Below are 13,509 nucleotides of genomic sequence, written 5' to 3' on the forward strand. Positions count from 1 at the left end.
AAACAATGTCAACATTTGGAGCAAGATATCAACAGGGTCAGTATCAGACAGTCCATTATTGAAGATATGAAACTTTACTAACAATTTGACATGAGGATCAATAATCTATAACATTTCTGCAGCCCAAACAATAACATAAATCAAATAAAATCCAAATAAAATAACATTAATGGTTGAAAGAGTGAACAGTGTATGTTAATTTGGCTTGTATTGCCATATTCTAACACTAGATGGCAGTAAAACTGCTTAATAAGAGACATGGGATAAAACAATAAACATAGGAAAGGTTAAGGCAGCAGGAAAAGAGGAAGACCCAAAATGAGGTGTATTGGCTTGTCAGGGATTGTCCCTAGTTGACTGAGTTGCATTCCTAACTCCAGGTAATGGCTACATAATATATGGACGGTGATTGTATCTGGGTGATTGAGATGCATTCCTGTCAATGTAACTGCTTCTAGATATATGTACCTAGCCTGCTATATGCTACCACCATGGTAATGGAACATTTTTTCCCTGATCTTTCTTTTATGGTTTCACACGCTTGGTAGATAACTGGGCATATCTCTGACACTTTCTACTTCCATGGGAAACAGAATGTTTTCATTGCTCTGTGGGGGTAGGAGGCCAGGTGGCTTTATCTCTATCTGTCGCTGACTTTGGCAGGCTTAAGCTTCGGAGTAACTCTTTCTCACATTCTTTGGGAAAACGGGAAGGGGGAATGTTTCTGAATAAAGGGGATGGAAAAGCCAGGTTTGTCAGATCTGGCTTCTTGCAAGCTGGGTGCTTCATTACCTTTCCAATAAGCATTGCTGATCAACAATTCAGAGTCCTATGTATTGTTGAAGGCTTTCACGGCCGGATTCAACTGGTTCTGGTGGGTTTTCCAGGCTGTATGGCCATGGTCTGGTGGATCTTGTTCCTAACATTTCACCTGCATCTGTGGCTGGCATCTTCAGAGGTGTATCACAGAGAAAAGTCTGTTTCACACTGTGTCTGGATTCTGGACAATTCAGAAGGTTACTATGTCAGACTGCACAGGGAGGCCACTGAAATTCACAAACACCAAGACAACTTCAATAGGAAAGAAGAGTCTTTGAAAATTAACAAAGCGTGGCTCCCAGTACTTAAAAAATGAACTGATAACCCCACCTGCAATACAATGCACTCAACCACACCTTTGCATAGCAAGTTCCACCCAAACACTTAATGATTGGTTCCCCACCCTGGGACGTGGACAATATACCACACTAAACTTTCCCTTCTCACTTAGACACAGTGTGAAACAGACTTTTCTCTGTGATGCACCTCTGAAGATGCCAGCCACAGATGCAGGCGAAACGTTAGGAAAAAGATCCACCAGACCACGACCACACAGCCTGGAAAACCCACCAGAACTAATCCAGAGTCTGTTTATTGATCGAGACCTAATATGGCTCTGTAAAGAAACCATGACCCTTAGTTTGCAAGTCCCAAGCAAGGCTGCTAATAAGAAGACATTTTGGAAGACCTTGATTCATAGGGTCACCATGAGTTGGAAGTGACTTGACTGCACTTAACTCAAACCTATTGCCCTTGCTTCCGAAGCAGCTAGACATACGCCAAGTCTTACTCTGCACAAAGGGAGTTTACTCATGACAATATGATTTGGAAATAATCAGCTGTTAACAGGATGAAAGCTGACTGTGGCAATAATGATTGGGGTGTTGTGGGTTTTCCAGGCTGTATTGCTGTGTTCCAGTAGCATTTTCTCCTGACATTTCGCCTGCATCTGTGGCTGGCATCTTCAGAGGATCTGGAGAGATGATTGTTTAGCGGTTCTGATTGAAATAATTTTATCATGCCACAAAAATGATGCCCACCATGTACAAAGAATTTGGGTTGGGTAAAAGGAAAGGGGCTGTATTTATGCTAGCCTTTGCCCTAGGTCCAAACCTCACAGGGACGTAGTACAGATAGACCTGGATTTGTAAATTTGGACTCCTACATCGTAGGCTCACTGGATTTGTAAATCTGGATTCCAACATCATAGGCTCCTATATCATCACAATTGGCACAACAGAAGTGCTGATACACTCGCTGAATCATTTATCACAGCAGTCTGCAGTGTACATCACACAGGGTATTTGGACACACTTGTACATATGATGTAAAACAATTGTCAGGCCTTATGTCTAGACTCACATTTCTTTGCAGGGTAAAGGCCCTCTGAATACAATCCTAACAATGCTTCAGCTGGACATAAGGCTTCTTGACTTAGGCAGGCCTGCACAACTTGCAAAGCACTACACTGAACAAAGCCCACAAGCCCTGATTTCTTTTTTGCTGCCTGTTCTACAGTACAAGCAGAGGTGGGATCCAGCAGGTTCTCACGGGTTCCCGAGAGCAGGTTACTAATTATTGGTGTGTGCCGAGAGGGGGTTACTAATTGGTGATTTTGCCACGTGATTTTTGCCTTAGTTACGCCCCTCCTCTCAGCAGTAGCGTGCAGAACTTGAAGCAGTCTAGCAGGAGGTGCACCGGCGTGCATGGCAGCCTGTGTTCATTCGTTTCCCGCCCAAGGACCTGCGCAGAGGCTGCGTACTTGCCACAGCCCGCCCAGGAATGCCCCACACCCGGAATGCCCGGCCATGCCCCCGTCATGCCCCGCCCAGCCCCATTGGCGCTACGCCACAGTTTGAATCCCACTACCATGGGAACCTGTTACTAAAAATTTTGGATCCCACCACTGAGTACAAATGCTTGGCAGGACCACAATGTATTATTGGGAGTGTGCATCTTGGAGGGTCAGGATTCTTGTGATTTGTATATCTTAAGGGTGGCTCTGTCTGAAGTTAGGGGCAGGAATTAGAAGCATGTGCAGTGATAAAAATTCTATTGGCTATTGTGGGTTTTCCAGGTTGTGTGGCTATGGTCTGTTGGTTTTAACCTGTAATGTTTTGCCCGAATCTGTGGCTGGCATCCTCAAAGGCATGTCATGATGTGGGTGAATGTTTGGAGCTAAAACCACCAAACCAGGGTCACACAGCTCAGAAAACCCACAATAGAAGAAGAAGAGTTTGGATTTATACCCCCCTTTCCCTCCTGTAAAGAGACTCAAAAGAGTTTACAATCTCCTTTACCTCCCCCCCACAACAAATACCCTGTGAGGTGGGTGGGGCTGAGAGAGCTCCGAAGAACTGTGACTAGCCCAAGGTCACCCAGCTGGCATGTGTTGAGTGCACAAGCTAATCTGGTTCACCAGATAAGCGTCCACAGCTCAAATGACAGAGCAGGGAATCAAACCCAGTTCTCCAGATTAGAGTGCACCTGCTCTTTACCACTACCCATGCTGGCTCAGTTGATTGCTGCGCTTAAAGCTTCTAACATATGTTATATGTCATATGTTATAGTTATATTCTTTTAACAGAAGGACTGATATGGTGTCTTGGATCCTCATTCTGACTTTGCATCTGCCACATTTCAGAGTAGTCCTGTGTTTTGCCTCCTTTGTTGTGTGGTTGTGTGGGTGGAACTGCAAATGCTTTGGAATGGCACAGTGACGTGTTCAGGGTTCAGACAGGTGCACGTGCAATCCCTGGGGGTGGGGGAAATACCTTTTCAGACATGCACTCCAAAGAGATACAGCTAGACCAGATTATGCGCTAGTGTAGCACCACTTGGGGCTAGTTCTGTGGAAACACTCTTCAGGAAACTGTAGATCAAATGAACTAGATGATATCCTTCGTGTAGAAAGACTGTTTGGGCAACCCTTGAACCCATTCTCCTTGTGGTAGGCGGAGATAGGCAGGAGAGGAAACAAAGGTTGCGGCACTCTCATGATTCTTGACTTTCAAGACCTACTTGTTGCTTGTATATAATTTTGATGGGTGTGGAAGTAATTGACCTTGATTCCCCCAGCAGAAGTTAAACTGACATAAATCTGGGAACTCCAGACATTGTTCAAGTAAGTTTCTTGAAGTCATGAGAGTTGTTCAAGGTGCAATCAAGGTCAAGTTCAAATGCTAGATTGCAGTGCTTACGTCTTGGTGTTGAGGAACACATCTGGAAACAGTTGGATATGTGCCCAGGTAATAGCAGGAATTTTCCCCCTGGGGTTCCTATGGAAAACCAGCTGTGCTATTTCACAGTTACTGCAGTTAGACGGCCATCTTTGTTAGACTGATTGCATGATCATAGTTAAGTTGATATTCCCTCAGTGGAAACTGTATAGAAAAATTATTGGCACACTTGGGCCTAAGATTAGTATTCTGCTAGGAACAGAGGCATAGCAAGGGAAAATGGTGCCTGGGGCAACACCTGCTCCTGGCACCCCCCACCAACTCACCCCGAGCCCCCCCATTAGCCGATGGCAGTGGTCTGGGCAGCCCATTAGCCGATGGCAGTGGTTTGGTGCCAGGCCGAGAGGCACCCTGGGGTGGCCCTGCTAGGCCGCTCCTTCAGCCAGCAGAGCCTACAAGCTGAGGGGGAAAGGAGGAGGGGTGTGGGTGGTGGTTTTCCGCCACCCATGTGACGGAACGGGGGCATTTGACCCCAGACGGCCCTGTGGAAGTTCCGCCTCTGGCTAGGATGCAAACTTGATGAAAAAAGGAGGCAGTATACAGACTGCGAAGTACAGGCACAGAAAGCTGTGAATGGTTTGCTGAAGGTGGCCAAATGGAAGCAATAGTTGCTCTGTTTTGGTATCTGATGCAGAATAAGGGGTTTTACTCCCTGCTGCAGGAGTCTATTGATTCCATTATGCTCTGTTTTTATACCTATAAACCAAACCAAAATTACAAAGGCAATGTAGATCTCATACCCAAGGGACTGTTAACCCAGTAAAGCTATTCCTGAACTTCTCGCTGTTTAATTCAAATATATAGGTTGTGTCCAATAAAGTACAAGTTTTCCACCTTCCTTTGCGTCCCCAAAAGTCACTCCTGGGGGCCTGGGACAAGAATGGTATACAACGTGAGAGGGCTGTTAAGTGGGAAGGAGTTGTTTGTGCAGTCAGAAATCAGTTCCTTTTGCGCAAGTTGCCTTTAGGATTCAGTCCAATATCCTTAGGATCGCAGCGCAGGAGAAACCAAAGATGTGGACACACATCAAATTCTCTATTACAAACAACCTTTATAAAGTGTGTGTAATGTGAAATTTTTCACCTTTTTCTCTACACAAAATTTAAAAAGGGATTGAATGTGAATTATTAATGATTTGTGATTTAGCTTTCCTTGAGAAGTTGGATGTGGACTTGGAGAAGTTATAAGTAGGTCTTCACCGTGCCAAATGGCTGCACTTTGACAACTATGCACACAAAATAACATCTCTAATTTTCCAGATAAGAAGAAATTTTAAAAGTAGTACGGAAAATAAATTCATATGGTGATGCAGTAGCGCAAATAAATTTGCTTTTGTTCTATATGCCCCCAAATCAGTGCATTCATACCTGGAATTGGTCATACAACACTGTAACATGGTGAAAATGGTATTGCTTCTCTGCTTTTTGACTAAGATCAAGAGTGTAGGAAGTGGTGGGGTTATCTCTAGTTGTAGGAAGTGTCAAATTATGGACTGAACCAGTCCCGGTATCCATTATGACAGTCTATTAGCAGCCGTGTTTAGACGGTTATAGGAGGCTGTAATTTAACAATGATACATTGAAAGCTCTTTTCTACCTCTCTCCCCTCCACATAATTTGATCATCAGTTATACGCTAAAACTTGCATCCAGAGAGTTGGAACCAATCAGCTTTTCTGCTGGTAAGAAAGGAGGAGAGGTCCCCTCAGACATTTGGGATGTTGGATGGAGAGCGCTATGCAGGACAAGGACTGCAGTAAGGAGGAGAACTGGGTAAAATTGTGTCAAAAAGCTAACTGGCTTTAATCCTGAGTAATTATTAGATTTTAGCTTCCATCTGAGAGATTCCAGATGGGCTTTCAGGTCACTTACGGTTGTACCAGCTTGCCGTCCTTCACGTGTATCAGCATCTGCTCTCTGCCACCCTATGTGTAAACAGTTGGGATCATTCGATCAGTGAGATTCCATGATACGTCAGTTTTCTAATTTGCTGTCACAAAAAGGGCCTTATGAGGAGGAAAAGAAATTGACCCGAAAAGTTTTGTCATTCCAAGTGACTGCACTTACAGCCTGAGTAGTATTGCTCATGGTCCTCTGTAATACAACAAAACAGTAGTCCTTCAGATCCTCTGAAGATGCCAGCCACAGATGCAGACGAAACGTCAGGAGCAAATACTACCGGAACACAGCCATACAACCCGGAAAACCCACAACATCCTAGTGATTCCGACTGTGAAAGCCTTCAACAATACAGCCCCCAACTTTTTTGAGCCTCTGGGCACATTTGGAATTTTGACAGTGTGGTGGGCACAGCCCCCAAATGGTTGGTGCAGGAGGTCGAGCCAGCCACAAAATGACTGCCGCAGCTTACCTTTAGTTACACAGTGGAGCTTCTTGTGCTGTGGTGGTGGCCGCTGCAGCTAAAGCAATGTTTTTAAAAATCTGCACAGCTAATTAAAATCTCCAGTGGCCAATCAGAAGTCTTGCTGGGCAAAATCCCTCCCTGATTCCTGCCAACTTTCTAAAAGCACTCAGCAGTCACCTAGGAAAGGTTCGGCAGGTACCCCAGTGCAACATTTTGATCATGCATATCCTAGGGCACAGGTGAAGAAGAAGAAGAAGAAGAAGAAGTAGAAGAAGAAGAAGAAGAAGAAGAAGAAGAAGAAGAAGAAGAAGAAGAAGAAGAAGAAGAAGAAGAAGAAGAAGAAGAAGAAGAAGAAGAAGAAGAAGAAGAAGAAGAAGAAGAAGAAGAAGAGGAGGAGGAGGAGGAGGAGGAGTTGGTTTTTATACCCCGCTTTTCTCTCCTGTAAGGAGTCTCAAAGCAGCTTACAATCACCCTCCCTTCCCACAACAGACACCTTGTGAGGTAGGTGGGGCTGAGAGAGTTTGAAGAGAACAGTGCCTAGCCCAAGGTCATCCAGCAGGCTTCTTGTGTAGGAGTGAGGAAAACAAACCCAGTTCACCAGATAAGAGTCTGCCACCCATGTGGAGGAGTGGGGAATCAACCCAGATTCTCCACATTAGAGTCCAATGCTCTTAACCATAATACCAATCTGGTGTAGATTCAATGGCACAAATTCAATGGAGGAGGAGGAGGAGGAGAGTTTGGATTTATACTCCACCTTTCTCTCCTGTAAGGAGACTCAAGGTCCCTTCAAGCTCCTTTCTCTTCCTCTCCCCACAACAGACACCTTGTGAGGTAGGTGGGGCTGAAAGAGTTCCAAAGAACTGTGACTAGCCCAAGGTCACCCAGCAGGAATGTAGGAGTGCGGAAACACATCTGGTTCGCCAGATAAGCCCCTGACACTCAGGCAGAGGAGTGGGGAATCAAACCTAGTTCTCCAGATTAGAATCCACCTGCTCTTAACCACTACACCACAACGGCTCTAAGGTAACTTGTTCAGGAGGGAAGGATTCATCTGTGAATCTGACAGGCACAAAAAGAAATTCATGTAGAATTCCACAATGAAGCAACACACAACTAATTATCAAGATTTACTTAATTTGGTTTTACGTTCATGTACAGGTTCCAACACATCACTATGCTCAAAGGCATTATCTTTCTTCTTTATTGTTACATCTCACAGTGTTCTAGGGTTTGGTCCTGTCAACAGATTCCAGAATTTAAAAGTCTGGCTAAGAATAAGCCTCTGGGAAACTTTCTGTCATCTTCCAAAGTGTATGTGGTTAATTCGCTTAAACAATTTGGGTATGTATTGTCGAAGGCTTTCAGTCAGAATCACTAGGGTGTTGTGGGTTTTCCGGGTTGTATGGCCATGTTCCCAGTGGCTGGCATCTTCAGAGGAACCTCTGAAAATGCCAGCCACAGATGCAGGCGAAACATCAGGAGAAAATGCTACTGGAGCACGGCCATACAACCCGGAAAACCCACAACACCCTATTTTGGGTATGTTTTGCAAATCCAATTTTCCCCACCTTGGGCTAGTCCCAGTTCTTCAGAACTCTCTCAGCCCCACCTATCTCACAAGGTGTCTGTTGTCGAGAAAGGAGCTTGTAAGCCACCTTGAGCGTCCTTACAGGAGAGAAAGGGGGGGGGGGTATAAATCCAAACAACAACAACTCCTCCTCCAATTTCTCATCCTGGAGCTGGGACCTTAGTTAGATGCTGCAGGAGAACAGAAAAAGCACAATATTGGATACTGAATCCAGTTTCACTTACATTTGGAAAAGCCGGTTTCTAGTCTAGGCACGCTTGAAAATGCATGTTGAAGTCTAGGAAGCCAGAAAAGTATTTAAATAAGACTTTTTAATAATTGGATATGAAGGTTATGTGCCTGTCTGCCTAAAAGGGTCTGGACAATTACATTACTAGAGGTAGTATGACAAGTATGGAACGGAAAGTAGCGTAGATACTGGAGAATGGAGATAAGACACACTTGGCAAATTGCTTTAACTTTCAGTCATGGGATCCTGGGAACTTCCAGAGCCAAGGACCTTTGAGCTACTTCTGACATGGCTTTGAGTCATCCAAGTGTGTTCTTGCAACTTCATAGCAGAGATCCTTTCGTGCATCTTCTAAGACAGAAGAATGCCAAGAATCTGGGAGCAGTTCAGAGCACCTGTGCCTGACATGTAGCAATTCTTCCCATGTTATCGTTTTTCCAACTGAAGCAACCTGTGTGGGCAGTTCCATGAGGGAAAAGTGTAACTGAAGCAGGCCTGAGCCACAAATGCCAGATTCTCACTACAGCCATTTTTTTTGCAGAAATACCATGCAAAGTGTCAGATGCTGTAATTCTATTATGCCCAAGTCTGGTTGCTGAAGCATGAATAGTTTTATTGTCATTGACTTAATGTTAGTTTAGTCAAGTTATTGGAGATGGTTGTTGCCACTTTCATGGTGTAAGGCTAAAGACACTCAGACAAAGCTAACTTTAGAAAAAGAACTTTATTGATTTATGTTGCCCTAACTACAGGGTGCTGGAACTGAGGATTCTTGTCCTCAGTTCCAGTATTTAAACTATTTACAAAGACAGACAGCAACCAATCAACTCTTCCCCTCCTCCCAGCTCCTGGTCCCCCATTGGCTCTGAAGCTCCTGTGGAATGTAGCTTCTCAGTTTGTTTTCCCACACTTTTTTGGAAAAGGCGGGAACCAGAGCATGCTGGGAGTTGCAGTCCTGACACATGGAAGGACTCCCTGCATAGCTCTGCAAGGTTAGACCGGTGATCCATCTAAACCAGTGTCCAGTTCCACTGAGTGGCTAACCAGTTGCCTGGGGGCGGGGGCAACACATAAAACAGGAAGAAGACTTTGGATTTATACCCCGCTTTCCTCAACCATAAAGAATCTCAAAGCGGCCTACAAACTCCTTTCTCTTCCTCTCCCTACAACAGACACCCTGTGAGGCAGATGGGGCTGAGGGCGTTCTGAGAGAACTATGACTAGCCCAAGGTCACCCAGCAGGTGTCATGGGGAGGAGTGAGGAAACAAACCCGGTTCACCAGATTAGAGTCCACCGTTCATGTGGAGGAGTGGGGAATCAAACCCGATTCTCCAGATTAGAGTCCACCACTCTTAACTGCTGCATCATGCTGGACATATGGCATAGAGGCTAAGGTCTTCCCCCTGAGGTGGCCCTCTCATTTTCATAACTTTATTACCTCTTTAAAAAAGAGATGTTTGGTCACAATGACAAGTAGCCATTAGTGGACTTACCTGTCTAATCCTCTTCAAAAGCCATCTAAGGACCACACTCCATCTTACCTCTTGTGTGGGGTTGCCACAGTGACTTATAGCCGTATGACAACTGCAAACTTCCCAGGAGAATTCCATTAATAATCAATGCAGCGGCCCAATTCTGATCAGGACTGCAGAGGAGATTGAGGAGGGGCTTCTGCCTTCCTCTGCATGATTTTCCTGATCTGAAATAGCGCCAGTGGTCATGTTTCACAGTGTGCAGCTGCACTGGGTGCATTCCAGACTGCGGTCTCAGTTCAGACAGGGTCTCAAAGCCTGGTCATCAACACATCAAAACTCTATGTTGACCCCGCTTGGACATGCTCCACAGCCTTCTGTGATATACAGGGGCTCCATGGCTGATGTGCCAATAAGGAAGCTTCTCTTAACTCCTTCTTCAGAAGAACTGAGATGATCTGTGGCAGTTGCCTCAGGCAGGTTTTTGGGGTGCCAGCTTTCGGTCGTGCCTATTTCCACCCTCCTGTCACCCTCCTGCCTGCCTGCTTTTCAGCTCCGGCCTCCACCCAAGAGCCAAAGGTAATAATTTTCCTTACCTCCTTACTCTCCCAAAACCTCTTTCAAAATAGTGCAGCAAGTTGCACACACCAGTTCTTTAACCCTTGCAAGGTTCCTTCCTCTGGCAAGAGTTCAGCCACTATTTCTGGTTTCCTGTTACCAGCGCAGCCAAAATGGTAGCAGATCTCTCAGGAGAGGAAATTATCTTGGAAGAGTTTGGGAAACCCTACAGGGAATGCACAGCTTGCTAGGTGCAGCTTGAAGAGGTCTGAAGAAGAGGTAAGAAGGTTTGGATTTGTATCCCACCTTTCTCTCCCGTAAGGAGACTCAAGGTGGCTTCCAAGATCCTTTCCCTTCCTTTCCCCACAAGAGACACCTTGTGAGGTAGGTGAAGCTGAGAGAGTTCCGAAGAACTGTGACTAGCCCAAGGTCACCCAGCAGGAATGTAGGAGTGCGGAAACACATCTGGTTCATCAGATAAACCTCTAACACTCAGGTGGAGGAATGGGGAATCAAACCTGGTTCTCCAGATTAGAATCTACCTGCTCTTAACCACTATACCACACTGGCTCTCAAGGAGGATTGTCTATTCCGGAATGACATCAGCTGTAGCAAGCTGAACTTCTGAGATGGGCAAGATCTGGCAGCTACTGCAGCAGCAGGGAGCAGGGTGGGCCAGTAGGCCGGAGCCTGTGAGGTAGTGGGCCATTTCTGCTGCTATTGCTGTCTCAGGCAGTGAAAGATCTTGAGCAACCATGATATCTGCTGCCAATCTGTTGAATTTTCTCAGTGTTATGATCAAGGTATTTCACTAATTGAAGAACGAATGTGCATACACCTTGCCCTTCAAAAGGCAGGCCAATCATGTAAAAAGAGGAGCCGCTATTACATTCATGCTATCCTGAGCTTTTTGGAGGAAGGGCAGGACAAAAATGTGCCGGGGCAAGCTGGATCCCTCTCCAGCCATCATATGTTAAATTATGTTCCCCATTGTCTCAGTATTCAGGGAGAAAAAAAATACAATTCGTATGAATATAGTCAGACAAATAGTTAAAGAACAACTGGCCCAGCAGTTAAACATAACAACTGCAAAAGTAAATAACAAACTCAAAAAGTAAATAATAAACTCAAAGCTGTTGAGACTTTGTCTCCTATTCTGATAGTAACAGCTTTGATTTTTTTCTCCTTTAGGGTCACTCTCGTGGTGACAGAAGGGAGCCAGGTGCCCTGACCTGGATAGCCCAGGTTAGACCACTTGCATCTGATTTCAGAAGCTAAGCTGAGTCAGCCCTGGTTAGCATTGGGATGGGAGCCCACCAGGGGACCAGGACTGCAATGCAGAGCTAGGCAAATTACCTCTGAATGCCTGTTGCCTTGAGAGCTCTGGGGTTGCCATAAGTCAACAGCAACTTGATATGGGGAAAAAGAGGACATTGTGTTGTCGTAAACAGTGTCATAACCAAAGCATGTTTTGAGAATGAGTCTTGTACTTTTTTAAAAAGGGAAAACTGTAACCTCTGATGCAGGAAAGGGGGAAGGGAAGGAATCTAGTTCTTCAGGATACTGTCTGATATCGCTTCAAATGAAGGTCTAATAATGCATTTTGGCCCTGTGAATCCTTCTACTTATGCCCAAGGCTCTCCCAACTATTAAGGAACACTTTGGAGCCATTTGGTGACCTCTTTCTCCCATTCGAACATAAAAACGGAAGAAAGCTAGATGAGACTTGCATCGGGAAGAATCAGAATTCTTGGATCCCTCTTAGAAGAGGTTGGATGACTTGGTGTCAGGAATGGTTAGCGATTAGCGCATAGCAAGTTTGAACTAATCTGCTTCTGAATTATGTTCCAGCTTACGTCACATCCCCTAGAGCTTTGGATGATGTACAGGAGGCATTTATTTATTTATCGTGCTTATTACAAAGGTTTCTCTTCTGAAGGGGTAATAAAAAGAATCTCTGGTTACCTGAATCGTTCTGTTACAACTGGTAGTTACCCTGAAACTATAGGAGGGGGAAGATGATCCTCTTCCACTGGCCAAAAACACACACACACACACACACACACAAACCCCAAAACGGGCTGTTGGGAGGTTGCAACCCTCAGGGAGTGCACTGTGGCAAGGAGCAGGCAAATTTGCCCAGTAGTGACTCAACAACTGTCACCTGAGCGTAGAATCCCCACCCACCCACCCGCCCGCCCGCCACTGCTTTTCTCATTCCGCAGGCACCTTTAATCTCAGTGCAAGAAGCCATGCATTCCTCACAGGGATCCCCAAACTTCTGAGGCGGGGTGGTTGAGACAGAAATCGTGATGACAGTGCGGGCGAGGCAGTGGTGACGCAGGCTGCCTCCCCAGATCCACCACTGGAGGCCCCCACCTTCTCTCATGACAGAGCTGACTATATTATCGTGGCAAGAAAAGTTAAAACATTGGGGGATTTTTACATGCAAGATTTACAATATTATGCATGAATTTTGCCTTTAAAGGGGAGCTTAGGTAATAGTTTTATTAAAGGCAATTAACCGGGTAGCTAGGCTGAACCTTCATTTTTAGACATGGTATACTTCTAAAAACCACTTGATGAGGGCAAACAGTGTGTGTGTGTGTGTGAGGGAGTTGTTACCTTTATGCCTTGCTCATGGATCGCCTAGCCGGCATCTAGCTGCTCACTAGTGAATGTAGGGCACTGAAGCATACCTTACACCTGAGCTAAACATTTTCTTATCTCGTCGTGTTCTTGCTTTTATTATCTCCTTTACCCGAGATAAGATTTCTGTCACAAAGTTCCAAGTGTTTGTTTTTCCCTTGGCACAAGGAGAAGAACCAGAGCCTCACCTCACCACTGCCCAAGAGAGACAGAAAGAGAGAGAAAAAGACAACAAAAGAGAAACAGAAAAAGAGGGAGAGGAGAGGGAGAAAGGGGGAGGGGGAGAAAGGGATTAGGGAGAGAGAGAGAAAAGAGGAAGAGGGAGGGACAGAAAGAGAGGCAGAGAGGGAGAAAGAGACAGAGAGGTAGAGAGATAGAAATAGGAGCGAGAGAGAGAGAGAAGAATGGTCAGAGGATTGTGCCCTGTCGAGCTTGGCAGGGATGAAGGCAGCCTGCATGCTGCATCTCCCTCAGGTGTCCCATCCCCTCTCCACCTCACATGCACATGGTAGTTGCTCCATCCAGGTAAGAACTGCCTTCAGGGGCAGGAACAGAAGAACCGCCGCCACCCAGTACAGGAGAAAAAGG

Source organism: Sphaerodactylus townsendi, linkage group LG04 (assembly GCF_021028975.2).
Source record: "Sphaerodactylus townsendi isolate TG3544 linkage group LG04, MPM_Stown_v2.3, whole genome shotgun sequence".
Lineage (NCBI taxonomy): Eukaryota > Metazoa > Chordata > Lepidosauria > Squamata > Sphaerodactylidae > Sphaerodactylus > Sphaerodactylus townsendi.